Here is a 16,185-nt window from a genome sequence, read left to right as displayed (position 1 = left end):
CATTTTCTACCTTTTCCAATAAATCAGCCTATCTTTTTCGTTTTTTCTTGCCATATACGCCTTTTCATTTCTCGTTTTCCTCTTTTACTGCCCAGCCTTTTTATCCCTCTCCTTTATTTTCACTTCTTTCATTCTGCTTCATAATTTTTCTACCTTTTCCAATATATCAGCCTATCTTTTTCTTTTCTTTTTTTTGCCATTTACGCCTATTCCCATTCATCTCTCGTTTTCCTCTTTTACTGCCCTGCCTTTTTATCCCTTTCCTTTTCTTATATTCCACACAATTCTTTATCCTTTGCAACTTTTCTATCTTCCTCCCTCCACCTGATTCATCACCACATACTTTCTTGATTTTCTTTCAGTTCCTGCGCTCCCTCCTCCATACTAGTGACTCATTTCTTCATTTACTTCCTTTTCTCTTCATTTTCTCCCAAATTCCTTTCACTCCCTGCTCCTACCCTCCCCGAAGTGACTCACCTCCCCCACCAGCCTTTCCTTCACCTTCAGCTGGTCCTCCTGCGCCCCTGTCTCCCGTATAAGGTGTGAGTGTAGTCTTCATCCCTCCAGGTAGAGACGACGTTTCATCTCCATCAGGTAGAAGCGAGTCGTGAGGAGCATATTACCGAGGCTGAGTTGAGGTGTGCAAATTTTTACTTGAGGTTAGGATGATAAAATTTCTCCCCTTTCTCTTTCTAGTTATGATCTCCTTTTTCTTTTTATTAACTTTATTAACTCCACCCGAAATTGACCTCTCTTTTGGCTACCCTTTCCTTTTTTTACGGGCCTTTTTTTTGTACCCTTTTTGTTGCCCTTGAGCCGCGTCCTGTGATGAAAAAAAAAAGTAGTGCGATTTTCCCTTCCTTTTCGCTAACTTTAAGCAGTCCGATTTTAGTTTACCTTTCTTTACCTTTAAGTGGTACTAGTTTCTCTTTCTTTTCATCATTTTTTAGTACGATTATTTTTGCGAATTAGGTGGGATTGTATTCTCTTGTATGTTTGAGGGTGGGGTGGGGGGTGGGGGGGGGGGTTGTATGTGTGTGTGTGTTGGGGGGAGTTGATGTATATGTGTGTGTAGGGAGGGGATGGTGTGTGTGTGTGTGTGTGTGTGTGTGTGTGTGTGTGTGTGTGTGAGGTCCTTCCCTCTTCCCGTGTGTTCTCTGGTCACGTTCTTGGGCGATAAATCAGTTTTAATTATCGCCGGATCCATTAGCCTCATGACCATACAGTTCTGCACCTGTGATGGATTACCTGCAACTCACCTGAGGCCGCTGGGGGTAACCTGCGGAAGGGGGGAAAGGTAGAGGCCCTGGGAAAGTGAAGAGAGGGATGCAATGTCTTAATCAATACACCCAAAACACCTGGAATTAGTGTAGGTGTGTAGGTGTACCTGTGTATGGTTGATTGGTGGTGTAGTCGGGGTATCGCAGGTGTGCTTAGTGTAAAGGATCACGTGAGGGTTGTGATGGCAGGGAACATGTGCTCATAATACTCGTTTGTGAGGGAGATAAATCAAAACGGGCAGAGATTGAATGTTAATAGGTGCCATTTTTCACACACACACACACACACACTCACACTCACACACACACACACTGATGACATTCATGATATATGGCTCAGAAAGTTGCCGTTGACAGCTCACACGCATGTTTTTGCAACCCACACTCTGCAGGGCGAGAGGGAGGAAGAAGAAAGCCAGCGAGAGAGAGGAGGAGAGAAGGAGGGAGCTGAGATAAGAGGGGAAAACTTCGGGAGGAAAATGACTGGGAATAAAACGAAAATGATTACGAAAAGGGACACAGAAAAGAAACCGAGAGAACGAATGGAACGAGAACGCAGATGAAAATGGGAAACCTAATCGAATAGAAAAGATAAGGCGAATAAGAAGAACGTAAAACCGAGAGATAGAAGAAGAAAGCGAACTGAGGACAAAAACCAAGATAAAAAGAACATAAACCCCGGGGAAAAAATAGACGCGGAAGAAATGATAATAAACACAAATAACCCAAGTAACGAGGATATTGGATTACAGATAGAAAAAAAGTTCGATTGTAAAGGAAAAATAAACGGTGACTTGGACTTTGCTGGCGGGAATGGAGAAAGCGAGGAGGAGGAAAGTGAAGGAGGGATAAACGTGATTAATGAAACTCCTTGTTATCGTTTACCCAGACTCCGGAGCTCATTTGAATACGGAACCAACTTAGTACGCAGCAGGTGTTGGGTAATGAAGGAGTGCCCACAATGGAGTATCACTGCAAGACGTGCTGGGCGCTGGGTGTCTGAGGAGAGAGGCTGAGGGAGGGCGTGAGGCTTGGAGTGATTTGTGAGGCATTGAGGTGCATCGGAGTCCGGGATGAGATGCTGGGATAAGGAACGTCGGAGAGTGTACAGACTGTGTTGGTGTCTGCAAGTTTGGAGTCTTGGGTACCTCGTAGACTCGGCATCTTCTTATGTCTTTGTGGAAGAGACGTCTGATAGGGTGTTTGGTATATATTCCGAGCCCTTATGAGTCTCACACCAAAAAAGAAGGTATTTTAAAAGGCAAGAATTAGGATTATTCTTAGTATCCTTTGGGGCATTTCCTTATGTCTTCCTTGTGGGAGAGACATCAGAAGCAGTATTGTATATTTTTAGCTCTTAACCAAATTCCATTGTGAAATTTAAAACAATAATTATATAAGTCAAGAATTAGGATTAGCCTATTTAGGGCATCTGCTTATGTCTGTGTGGGAGAGACGTTTTTGGCTGTCTGGTATAATTAATTAGCACCTAGCCAGTCTCCACCGTCAAATGAAAAACTCTAATAATTATAAAAGGCAAGTGTGCGTCAGTAAAGGGCCAGGCCAGGCGCTGCTTCCTTCAGCCAGCCACTGCCGGCCTCACGCGGACAGTACAATGTTTCAGTTTGAGCGTGCGAGTGACACCAGGGAGAGGACCAGACGCCTCTTAATTAATGTTTTGCCACTCGTCTCGTCTCGTCTCTCTCTCTCTCTCTCTCTCTCTCTCTCTCTCTCTCTCAACGGGCAAGATGAGAAAGCTTTTTGCTGTCTTAAGTATATTTTTTGTTGCCATGTGATGTTGCCACTTTGTTTTGCGTTGTACTGTTGTTTGTATTGTTGCTGTGTGTTGTGGAGATTATGAAACCGCGATGTTACGTGTTCTGTTTTTCTTTACTGTTGGTATTTGGTGATGTTTTATTTAATTACTTGAAGCTGTGGAGATGTTTAATCTTTATATTTTCACAGTTGCTATTTGATGCTATTTTATTCCTATTTGAAACTGTTGCTGTATTTTCTTTACATATACTCAGTTGCTATTTGATGTTGCTACTTTGTTTTTAAGTTATAAGAAGCCAGCAAGATGTGGAGCGCAGTCTTTTTATATCTAATTAGTCTTGGCGCCACTTCCACAACCTACCAGAGCCTCGATGGCGCAGTAGGCAGCGCGTGAGTCTCATAATCTCAAGGTCGTGAGTTCGATCCTCACTCGGGGCAGAATTGTTTTTTATCCTTTATTTCGACAGCAATTAGAGTGGGTCGGGTGGCATAACAGCGTGAATGGTGCTTTCTGTGCGGATACAATGCAGGTGTTAATGGGTTCTTGATAAAGGAAATGTCGTGTAGTTTTTTTTTGCCTTAATTATTGTTTTTGATCAGTGTTATGGTGTGTTGTGTTTGTGCTGTGTTGGCGTCTGGTTTGTGTTGTGTTGGCGCCTCGTTTGTGTTGTGTTTGTTTGTGTTGTGTGAGCTCCTGTTTTTTTAGGTCGTTGTTCATGATATTTTTGTCGTTACTTTAGGCGTGAGTGGTGCTTTCCTGTGCGGATATAATGCAAATGTTAATGGGTTCTTGGTAAAGGAAATGTTGTGTAGTTCCTTTTAGCCCCAATTATTGTTTTGATCAGTGTTATGGTGTGTTGTGTTTGTGCTCTGTTGGCGCCTTGTTTGTGTTGAGTTGTGTCTGTTTGTGTTGTGTGAGCTCCTGTTTCTTTAGGGCGTGGTTTAACACTCCTTTCTCGTTACTTTAGGGAATTATGAGTTGCTAATAGGTTATGAGATATTCCAGAGGTTTACACTCACCAATTTAAACAGTTTTTGATGGATACTGTAACAACCGACAAATAAGGACTCCCCACCCCCTCCTTAGGTAAATACATCCCTACCCATAGTGATAAAACGACACTCTTGAAAATACTGAGGCATAAAAATTGAGATGAAAATTGTACATGACTATTATTTATGTGTATGTATAAAAAAAATGTAAGTGGTGTGTGACAAATATAATGGAGCGTGACTTTCCCTCCCCTCTTGGCAGCGGCGTGGAGGGGAGACGCTAACAAGGAGGGAGAGTAGGCCTAGCTTTTTTGTGCTTTTTTTTTTACCTGTCATGGCTGTCGTGGCTCTCAACAGGTGAGTTTATGAGGTATTTACAGGTGAACGAAACAATGTACTCTCTCTCTCTCTCTCTCTCTCTCTCTCTCTCTCTCTCTCTCTCTCTCTCTCTCTCTCTCTCTCTCTCTCTCTCTCTCTCTCTCTCTCTCTCTCTCCTTATCATTCTTATCAATATTTCACCTTTGATCGACAGTTACACACACACACACACACCATGGGTCAGAGGAAGGCAAGAACGAACGTGGGTGTACCCCCCCCTCGCCCCCTTCAAGCTCTAATCAATTGTATTCATGTAACAGGATTGAGGAGTAAATAAAATCCTGCTTTCCATTTACCTGATCAGTTTGTTTCACTTGTTTTGATGTTATGACTTTCTATATATATCTGGAAGCTTTTTATCCTATGTTTTTTAATTTGCTGTAGTACTTCTTCATTGCTGTTCTCATAAGCTAAAAGGCGATAGGTTAATTATACTCACATTTTATTATTGTTTTTTTTTATGTTATGGATGAATGAGTTTGTTGCCTCCTCTCTCTCTCCTCCCACTTGTTACTCTTATTTACTTTTTTTTTGTCCCTCTGGTCGTTCTTCAGACTCCACCGGCTTTTTTTTCCATCTCCCTTCCTTTGGTTTTCTTTCTCTCCCTTTCATCAAGCGTTATTTCTTTACTCTGCTCAATGCTCTCTCCGTCTCTCCGTCATTTTTTTTTTCTTATTTATTTTGTGTTCTCTCGTTTTCTTCGGCTATTACACCTTTCATTCACTTCCCTCTCTTTCCTTTGTTTATTTATATCTCCTACCTTGCTTCTTGTTACCTCTTGTTCGTCTCTGTCGCTTCCATTTTGTTTTATTTATTTTGTCCCCTCTCATTTTACTCGTTTACTTATCTTTCATTGGCTTTCCTTCGTTTCTTCTCATATCTACTACTTTTTCCTTTGCTCCCTCTCCCTCCTCCTCATCTTTCCCTCTCTCTCATCTTTCTATTCGCTTCCTTCTCTCTCCTTCATTTTTTCATGTATCCTGTCTTATTTTGTGTTCCTCCGTTATTTCCATTTTCCTATTCGTTTCCTTACCTTTCCTTCGTTTTTTTATATATTACTTTTCTGTTTTTTCCCTCTTCCTCCTCCCTTCTTCGTCTCCTCCATCTTCCTATTCTTTTGCCACCTCCTCCGTTTTCTTCATATATCCTACCTCACTTTTTGTTCCCTCCACCGCCTCCTCCGTTCCTTTCGCCTTCCTCCTCCCCTCAGTTCGTCCCACATCCACCTGGGGTCGCACTCACGTATCATTCCTCTGTATTATATTTTTATCGCTGGCTAATAAAAAGAATTCGCACAATTTCGCTTTGGGAGACGCCGCCCAAGTTTTTCTATAAGACTGAAACGGTCCCGAAGGAGACGAGGCAGAGGATGGTTCGTCTTGGGTCCAGGACAAACGAATCAGGGCACAAAGATTTCGGAACGTCTCCTGCAGTAAAGTCCGCAGTGTAATATCTGGTGATGCGGGAGGGAGGAAGAAATGGATGTCAGGAATGGTGACAGGAAGGCTGCGCGAGGAAGGGGGCGAGGCATCTGTAGGGGGCGACGGAAGGAGGTGTGAAACGAGATACAAGAAGGGAAAAGTATAAGCTCCTAGAATCAGGGAAAAATAAGACTCGAAGAAAACAGGAACTCGTATTTTGTCTTATTAAATTTATGAAAAAAATGGAAGTATGGAGGATTTTGATGTATGGAAAGCGACAAGGAAGGGAATGAAGGAGATGCAGAAGGGAAAAGTATGGCTCCTAGAATCAGGGAAAAATAAGACTCGGAAAGAAACAGGAACTCGTATTTTGTCTTGTTAAATTTATGAAAAAATGGAAGTATGGGAGGATTTTGATGTATGAAAGCGACAAGGAATGGAATGAAACGAGATGCAAGGAGTTAAAAGTATGGCTCTAGAATCTGAAAAGAATAAGACTCGAAAAGAAGCAGGAACTGGTATATTTTGCTTATTAAAATTATGAAAAAAATGGAAGTATGGAGGATTATGATCTATGGAAAGCGACAAGGAAGGGGTGAAACAGGATGCAAGAAGGAAAAGAATGGTTTCTAGAATCGGGGAAAATAAGACTCGAAAAGAAACAGAACTCGTATATTTTGCTTATTAAAATTATGAAAAAAAATGGAGTATGTGAGGATTTTGATGTATGGAAAGCGACCAGGAAGGAATGTCTGGGATAGTTAGTTAAACCTCATGAACGTAGAAAAAAAGAACCTATTTCATCTTGGTTGTTAAAATAAAAAAATAAAAAGTTAATGCTCTTCATATTGCGTTTGCTGAAAAAAAGAAGAGTATGAGTTGTCTCTATATGACCTTCATTAGGCTGCTGAAGAAATGAAAAAAATTATATCTCTGGTAATGACTCTGGTCGCATCTGAAGAAGACAAAGGAGTGACGATATCTGGCTAGGCTCTCGATACTTATGTCCAGAAAGGTGATGCTCTCGTTACTGAAGAGAAACAGAGGATGTCACCGTACTAAAACTGATCTGGTTAGGCTCTCGATACTAATGTCCAGAAAGGTGATGGTCATGTTATTGAAGGAAGAGAAACAGAGGATGTCACCATACTAAAACTGATCTGGTGAGGCTCTGGATACTAATATCCTGTAAGGTGATGCTCTCGTTACTGAAGGAAGAGGAACAGAGGATGTCACCATATTAAAACTGATCTGGTTAGGCTCTCGATACTAATGCCCAGAATGTGATGATTTTGTTACTGAAGAAAGAGAACGAGGATGTCACCATATTAAAACTGATCTGGTTAGGCTCTGGATACTAATGCCCAGAATGTGATGATTTTGTTACTGAAGAAAGAGAAAGAGGATGTCACCATATTAAAACTGATCTGGTTAGGCTCTGGATACTAATGCCCAGAATGCTTGATGATTTGTTACTGAAGAAAGAAAGAGGATGTCACCATATTAAAACTGATCGGGTTAGGCTCTCGATACTAATGCCCAGAAAGGTGATGATTTTGTTACTGAAGAAAGAGAAAGAGGATGTCACCATACTAAAACTGATCTGGTTAGGCTCTAATAATATCCAGAAGGTGATGCTCTTGTTACTGAAGGAAGACTCACCGTACTAAAACCGATCTTGAACTTTGGAAAATGATAAATGACTTCGATGGTGGCAGAACGATACACAAGGAGAGGAGGGGCTGGTGACTGCTTGAATATCGGTCTGCCTCTCAAAATCTATCCCTTCGCGCCTTCCTGCCCTCCGCCGCCCTCACCAATGACGCTTGTATATGTAGGAGGGACGCGAGACTCCATTAGTAATTCAACACGGCACGATATATTAAGTGAGGCTGTATAACTTGCACGTTCCTCTTGTCTACTGTTTCTATATTTAGCCTGTCTTCTCTCATGGCCTACTGACACACAAGCTTGGTATATAAATAGAAGAAATGTATTGGTTTATTATTTATATATACTTAAAGATGTTGGTTGGTATACTCAGATGCGTCCTACTCTCACATCAACTAGTTAGAAAGTCCAAAAAGGAGACCAATCGTTTTCTAATGAGCGTTATTTAGTTCTTGGTACAAAGGAAAGGTTAGACTACCACAGTCGTCATTAAAACTCGTCCTCTGCGATTGGCACGGATTTGGCTTTTCTGGTAACCTAACATAGTCCCTAGTCTTTCTCTGAAAATGCTCTGGTGGATAGTGGAGTGTTTCCCATGCATGTGATATTGGTGTGCTGGATGTTCCTCCCAAGGTGCAGGACTTTACATTTTTCTTCATTGAATTGTAGCAGCCACTTTTTGTTCCATTCCTGTAGCTTGGTGAGGTCTTCTGATGGGAAAGAAAGCCGCAGTCAAGGGGTTAAACTTCTCCGGAATGCCCAAATTCCTAAGAAAACCGTGTCAAATATGGGAACTTTAGGGCCGAAATGTTTGAGACCGTATTCTCCCCACCGACGAACCTCAGCGCTCACAGTCCAGAGTCACCAGATTATCGTCCTCAGCACACCGTACTTTCCGGCTTCTGAACCATAACTATCGCAAGAAGAAAACAACGATAATTCCCGGTTTTAACAATACCTTTAGTATCGGTATTAGTGCTGGAATACGACGAGTTTTTCAGTGTGAAATCGATAAATGTTCTGTATTGCGATAATTTTGGAAACACTGACACCCCCTACCTCCACTCACCCTAACCTCCCTCCCCTTTTACTCCCTCCCAACCCCACCTCTACACTGCTCACCCCCCATAGGATTAAGGCATCTTGCAGCCATGGCTTACAGTAATGCCACGGGAGGAAGTCAAGTCCCGCCGATCAGAACAGACGAAGGGAAGGAACATTCACAATTCCTTTCTTTGCGGCCTTCAGACTCGATCTGCCATAGAAGTGTCACGCGGAGGAGAAAAACAGCCCTTCCGCCCCTCGTCCGTCTCCCTCCAGACTGAAGAAGGGGGAGCGAGGGAGCGACAGTCAGACTCACAGCTCAGAGGTTTACGCCGCGAGACGCCCACAGCTCAAGCAACTTTACCAAAGCCAGACTTCCGCAGCTCAGGAGGGAGTTTACAAGCGCCAGACCCGCGGCTCACGGGAGAGTTGCGGCGTCCTGTCTGGGATCAACAGCCCTGCTGTATCTCCTCCTCTCGTCATCCTCCTTCCCTCGCATCCCCACTGTTTTTTGTCTTAATCAAGGGAGGAGGAGAACGAAAGTGGAGGAGGAAGAAGAGGAGAACACAGGAGCCATTACACCTGTCAGCTTCCTTCAGGCAGGTGTCAAGAAGAAGTATAGAGCACGTAATGGGCGTAGCAAAAAAAGAACAGGAGGTGAGTTAGTGGAGAAAGTACATTTGAGGAGAGAAAGGACATAGGGCATAATCTTAAACACACATTTGACACGGTTTTCGTATGAGTTTTGGGCATTTCAGAGATAGCATAATGGCCTGGTGGTAGTTGACCTTTCTTCTGTACCATGAACCTAAAAAACACTCACGAGAGCCCGATTCATCTCCTTTTGGCCTTTAAAATAGATGATGTAAGATGTGGATGCTTCAAGAGTGCTAAGCTAGGAGTGTATGTATAGTAGGCTCGTTAACTGTTGCATTTTTTCAAGGTGTAGTATAAAGAAGAGGAAGTGGGTTAGTGAAGAAAGTACAGTTGGAGGAAAAGGTTAGACAGCTGGGTGTACAGTTGTATGGTGAAGGTTCGTTAAAAATTGTTCTGATGTGGTTTTCGACATCACTCTCCGTTGTCTCGTCTCTCCTTTCGTGTCTTCTCTCTCTCCCCCAATTCTCTTCTCAGATTTAACCGTCTCCTACGTCCCTCTTCACTCCGCTCCTCTTCCTTCTTCTTCCTTCTCTCCCTTTCTTCATGCCGTCCCCTCCCACTGCCCCCTATCTTTCGTCACCTCTCTCTCTCTCTCTCTCTCTCTCTCACTCACTCTCTCTCTCTCTCTCTCTCTCTCTCTCTCTCTCTCTCTCTCTCTCTCTCTCTCTCTCTCTTCCTTTCTCTTTCTCTCATTCTTTTTTTCTAATTTTTCATCATATCCTCTCTCTCTCTCTCTCTCTCTCTCTCTCTCTCTCTCTCTCTCTCTCTCTCCTCTCTCTCTTCTCCTCTCTTTCCCTCTTGCTACACCCAGCCCCTAACTGTCACCCCTTCTCCTCGCTGCCCTTCCAGCTAACTCATCTCCACCTCTTGAAACGCCCCTCCATCCCTCAACGCCCCCTTCCCCTTTCCCCCGCCTCTTCCCTCCGCCTCCTCACGGAAAATATTAGCATGATAAAGGAGGGACTGGTGCCTTACCAGGCAGTATGGGGCTGTCAGAAATGGTGTGCCAATTAATGGCAGTTTTTATATGTATTTTGAGGGTGATTTTCTTGGTTGGTGTTGAGGATATGGAAGTGTAGACGCAGCCTGACTCACTCGCAGCAGCAGTATGAGGAACAGCTGGGCCAGGTGTTGAAAGGTGAGATGAGGTGCAGTGAGGTGAGGTTAAAGTGTCCCCTTTCGTTTTTTCTCTCTTTCTGAAGATGAATTTTGTATATAGGAAGGTATGACGTTTAAGAAAATATACTTATGTTAAAGACCACAGCATAGCTCCTATAGATACTTGGCAGAGAGTAGATACATAGATAGATAGATGGATGGATGGGTAGATGGAGTGGAGAGAGAAAAATAAAAGAAGAGAAAGGAACAGGAAGGAAGGAAAGGAAAGAGAGTGAAGGAGAGAAGATAAAGAGGGAGAGAGGAGGTAGAGAGGGAGAAAAAATGGAAAAAAAAGGGGGAGAGAGAGGAGGAGAGGAGTATACAAACATAGTTAGTGACGACCCAGCCAAAGCTCCTGTCCAGGGAACTTAACGTGTGGCCGACGCCTCCACGAAAACAATTATGGACGACCCGCGCCTCGCCCCACGCCGACGCCGCGCCTGCAACCCCGACACTAATTGCAGAAGTGTTTGCCTTTCGCGATTGACTGGAAGAATTATCGAGGGCGGACACACTCAGGAGGGCGGAGAGGTGGGTCTACTGCTGTTCCTCCTGATGAATGGCCTGCAAGAAGTGTTTTTTGAGGTTGGGAAGATGGTTAAAAGTATTGGAATGCGTAGGAGAGGCTTAGGTTGGGTTAAAAAGGTCTCTCTTGGTGTGTGGGGAGTAGTTTTGAGAAAGAGATTGAGGTGTTGAGTGCTTGATTAGAGAGAGGTTAGGGGGAGGAGGTGGGTAAAGGTTCTGGAATGCGTAGGAAGGTTATGATTAGAGGATTTAGAGGTTTTGGAGAGTGTAGGAGGGGCAGGGTGTTAAAAGGCACGATTAGGGAATTGATGGAGAGCTAATAAGACAATTAAAATGCTTGTAGGAAAGGTTTAAGTTAGAAGTTAGAGGTTTCGAGTCTATGTGAGATGAGGTTAAGGTTACTGAATTACTTAGCGTTAAAGGGTTGAAGAGGTTGATAAGAGTATTGGAATGCCTAGGAAAGGTCTGGATTAGTGGGTTACTGGTTTTGGAGTATATTTAGATCTTGCTTGAAAAGACCTATGTGGAGGTGTGTGTACGGGTGTTAATTGCGAAGGTCTGGGATGCTGTAATTGAAGTACTTAAAGAGTTTCAGTGCTCGTCATGGTCTTGTGGTGCGCATAGAATTGGTGTTTTTGTGGTAAATAGTTTCTTTTGAGGACATATGATTGGTGGCTGTGTACTGGATTAGCTTTTTGGGCTGCATACAATTGGTGTCTGTGTAGTGGTAATGGTATCCTCAGGGCATATATCTAGTGGGTCTGTATGGAATAGCCTGTTGGGGATATACAATCAGGGTGTTGCACAACGGAGATAAAGTTAAATATAATTGAGATAAATGTGAACGTAAAGCACGCCCCCGCCTCGCAATATACACGCAGTTGTGACTTTTGGCGCGGACAAAAATGAAGTTAATTATTTCACACGTTGCCGCTTAATTAACGGAGGGAGATGAAAACACACCGAGAATGGAAGTAATGCAAACAGAATCGTGACAGTGATATCCGGAGAGTCGATGGTGCAACGCTATCTGGCTATCAGGAATTGAAATATAGGAACCAGTATTTTCCGTCTCCTCCTCTCCATAAATCATTCCGTGCGTTCAATTGTGGCGTCAGCGAGGCGGCGAGGGCGGGCGAGGGCGGGCGAGGCGGCTCCAGTTTGTGTAGCGGAGGAGGATGGGCGGAGGGCGGAACTGCAGCAGTGAGTTATATATGTAAAAGGGCTCGTTCGCGTAGGTCCTTGGTGTGAAAGTGGGCAGAGAGAGAGACGAGGAAAAGGAAGAACCTAACCTAACCTAACCTAACCTAACGTAAAGGAAAGGGGAGGATAGAATAGCGAAGAAGAATGGTAGGGGTGAGAGAAAAGAGGCTGTGAGTTATATATAACAAAAGCCCTCGTTTGCGTGGAGTCTTTAATTTGGCAAGTGGGCAGAGATAGACGAGGAAAAGGAAGTATGGAAGAGATGTGGTTAAAGGAAAGGGAGGGTAGAATAGCGAAAAATGGTATAGAATTTGAGAATAAAGAATGAATAAGAGAAAGTTTAATAATGAAGAAAATGAAATATATAGACAACTTTAACAGACGAACGGTAATAATGGAAACAACCAACAGGATAGGGAGTATAACAGGAGTAAGACATGCGAGAGGAAAACGGTAAAAATAAGGGTGGATGAGATGTGGAGTGATAGAAGGAAGGAGAAAAAAAAAAAAAATCGAGGAATGGAGAGGTAATGGAGAGTAAGACTAGGAAAAAAGAAAGATGAAAATAGTAAGAAGAAAAGCTGATTAGAAATATGAAACTGAACATGATCCACCATCCGTTTTATATCACACGGCCATGAAAGTTTTGCTAATTGAGGTTACCCCCAAAAAAAAAAAAAAAGACCCCCCATTACTTAACACACACACTTTGATGCGCACGCAATAAACACTCCACGAACACTGATACGGACACAGCAATTACACGAATCCCGGAATCACGGGAAAAAAAAGATATTCGAACCAAATCATTCATATAAGGACGATGCGGATAACGAAATTGAAGATAGATAATGCAGCTGTGTCCCAACCTCGCCCACTCACCCCCCTCACCCCTCTCCTCGCCTCCCGCTCGCCCCTCACCGTCCCTTCTGTCCCCTCCTCTTCTCCCTCACCCTCGCCCCTCCTAGCTCCCTCCTCATCCCTCCAAGTCTCTCCTCGAACCCCTCTCCTCCTCCTCGCCCCTCCTCAATCTTCCCCCGCCCCCCTCGCTCCCCGCTTGCCCCCTCTTCGATTGCCACCAGAAATTCACGTTGGGGTAATGATATAATGAGGATCGACACGCGCCATTATTTTAGAGCGCTCGAGGTTATGTAGTTATTTACTTGACCCATCGCACAAAAAATTGGAGGAGGTGTTTATTGGAGAGGTATAGAATCACGGGAGTTAAAAAGTGAGGTGCATTAATTTTAGCGGGTTCCTGTCTCATAACGCGCGCACCACACCACTACACACACACACACACACACACACACACACACACACACACACACACACACGTTTTTCTTTCCAGTAGGGAGAGCAACAAGACACCACTCCAACTAAATTAATATTCTTATTATGCCTTTATTAATTACCTTAGCCGGAAGAGCATTTTTGTGGTACACCTGTTGTTGTTGTTGTTGTTTTGTGTTGTTATTGTTAGCTCCTACAGACGATTTCTCTTCCCCTCGAATCACAGCCAAGACAAAAATTAAACTTAACTCAACTCATAGATCGGTATTATAACACTTTCGCTTCTCACATCAGCTAAATCTACAGGTCAAAGTGGGGGTCAGTCGGGTTCTACTGAGTGTTTCTTCAGGTTCACGGTACAGGACAAGGGTCACACAACCACCAGGGTCATAAACTGCTCCTCGAAATGCCTCCACAACTCCTAGGAAAGCCTTTGTTAAATATGTGTTACCTGGGCGACAAAATGTCTCATTATAATGACTTATATAGTCTTTAGAAACATGAATCTCCCTCACGATTGGTTCCCTGATGGATAGTAGAACGCACTGGAAGACATATTTGTTGGTGTGTAAGGCATCTTCCCCCGTGGACTATTCCCCCCTTCCCCCCCTCCTACACCCCCCACACCCTCGGACAAATGACGATTTTTTCCCTCTTGAACTTATTCCCCTTTGGTTATATTCCCCTTTCCCCGAATAATACATCCCAACTCAAATTCCTTGCCATATACAATACAAAATACCTTGACTACTCCTATTTCCAGGAGACAATTCTCGTAAGAAAAAAAAAAATAACAACGTACAGAAAAAATGCGACGAATAAAGATTTTGGCTGCAATGTCATGAATATAAGACTTGTGTTGAGGGGAAGGAGGGCTTAGGTGACAAGAGGTGTGTGGAGTGAAGTAAGCGCGTGTGTGTGTGTGGGTGTGTGTGTGTGTGTGTGGTGTGTGTGTGTGTGTGTGTGTGTGTGTGGTGTGTGTGTGTGTGTGTGTGTGTGTGTGTGTGTGTGTGTCTGTGTGCCATGGGGCGCTGGTAGTGGCAGTGATATGACAGGTTGGGTTAAGAGGAGACACTTAGGCGCGCAGCTGAAGGCCCAACCTGGGTGGAACAGGCATGGAGACGTGTTGAGAGAGAGAGAGAGAGAGAGAGAGAGAGAGAGAGAGAGAGAGAGAGAGAGAGATGGAACGGTGCCTTAAACGAAAAACGTGACACCGCTCACTCACTGTCTCCTCCTCCTCCTCCTCACCCTCCTCCTCCTCCTCCTCCTCCTCTTCTAATTTTGTGAAGATCGCAAGGGAATTGTTGAGGAGGTATTCTGTCACATGTGTATTATCTGCGTCTGCTCTCTCTCTCTCTCTCTCTCTCTCTCTCTCTCTCTCTCTCTCACCAAGTAACAAAGTAGAATTGGACGATCATTGTTACCTTTGATCGAGAGAGAGAGAGAGAGAGGGGGGGGGTAAATATTATAGCAAGCACAAGTCTTACCTGTTTGTCATTGGTTCGAGCGACAAATATGGAATTGTGAAGATTCATTAGGCAGCAGTTTGTTCGAGACGGCAGGTCACCGCTTGGGGGGAGGGAAGAAGGGATTGGAACGCTAACTTATCCTCCTCCTCCTCCTCTTCCCCTCCTCCTCCTCCTCCTCCTCGCACCTTACTCCACCCACTCTCGCATCATTCTTCGTTGAGGTTGTTCAGTCCCGCCATAAATGCAGTGTAACGGCGTCAGTATCGAATGAAGAATGTTCTTGAGTTGTTTTGCGTTTCTTTCTTCCACCTGGAGAAAGCTAAACGGGTGTTGTTACTCATTACATTCAGAACCAGCGAATAAATGACTTGTGTAATATGTTTTTCAGCTTTTATTATTTTCTTATAACTTAATTGAGAACATGAAAAAATTGTAACAGAATCATTCATAATATTTTTTAAACTCTTATCTCACTCGGAAGATGAAAATGAATGGCTGTTGCCACAAACGAGTATATCACATTTTTGGTTACCTGTTGTCAGATTAAACTGGAAACATGAAAATATAGATGAAAAATTCCCATATCATTTATCTAAATATTAATTCCCCCTGAGAATATGGAAACTAATGGAAGCTGCTTTATTCTATGTTTCAGCGCTGAATTGTTGTACGGATATGTGTGTTTATCTTTATTACTTGGAAATTGAACTGGCCAGGTTAAAGAATAATAATAAAAAAAAAAACATGAGGAAATATGCTGAAATATCACTCTTGAAAATTTATCCGATCTAAAAAATACGTCATACTTACTTAGAGTCTACAGGTGTTCCCTCAGGCTCTCACACCTGTGTCATTAGGCTGGGTGTATTCGCTTTTCGGTATAATGTCATAGTAATCAAATTGTTAGCCCTTCCTACACCTTTTTAGTGTTAGATGTATTCACCTCCTTGCCTTTCCTTTTCATATAACTTTCTTCCCTTCCCCTTCATCTTTTTTTTTAACAGATGACAAAACGGAACTCTACCTTCTCCTCCTCCTTCCTTTTTATTTTTATTTTTGGCGCAGATGACAAAACGGAACTCCTGTCTCCTCCTCCTTCCTTTTATTTTTATTTTAGTAACAGATGACAAGCAGACTCTACCTTCTCCTCCTCCTTCCTTTTATTTTTATTTTGGCTAACAGATGACAAAAGCAGACTCTATCTCCTCCTTAATACCCCTACATCTCTCCCCTCCTTCCCTCCCACCAATATTTCTCTTCTACCACTTCGTCACCTTCTCCCTATAGGGTCTTTCTACCTCCGTGTTAGATGCTATT

General features: G+C 43.3%; 1 non-coding gene across 1 annotated transcript; it reads left to right on the top strand.

Annotated features, from left to right (window-relative positions):
• Positions 1-3,421: 3,421 nt before the first annotated feature.
• Trnam-cau (transfer RNA methionine (anticodon CAU)) lies at positions 3,422-3,494 on the top strand. Its single transcript has one exon. It is a non-coding gene; the product is annotated as a tRNA-Met (tRNA).
• Positions 3,495-16,185: the final 12,691 nt, after the last annotated feature.

The sequence above is a fragment of the Eriocheir sinensis genome, unplaced genomic scaffold (assembly GCF_024679095.1).
Source record: "Eriocheir sinensis breed Jianghai 21 unplaced genomic scaffold, ASM2467909v1 Scaffold1156, whole genome shotgun sequence".
NCBI classification, from domain to species: Eukaryota; Metazoa; Arthropoda; class Malacostraca; order Decapoda; family Varunidae; genus Eriocheir; species Eriocheir sinensis.
The sequence above is the reverse complement of the archived record's forward strand: the minus strand, read 5'-3'. Positions and strand labels throughout refer to the sequence as shown.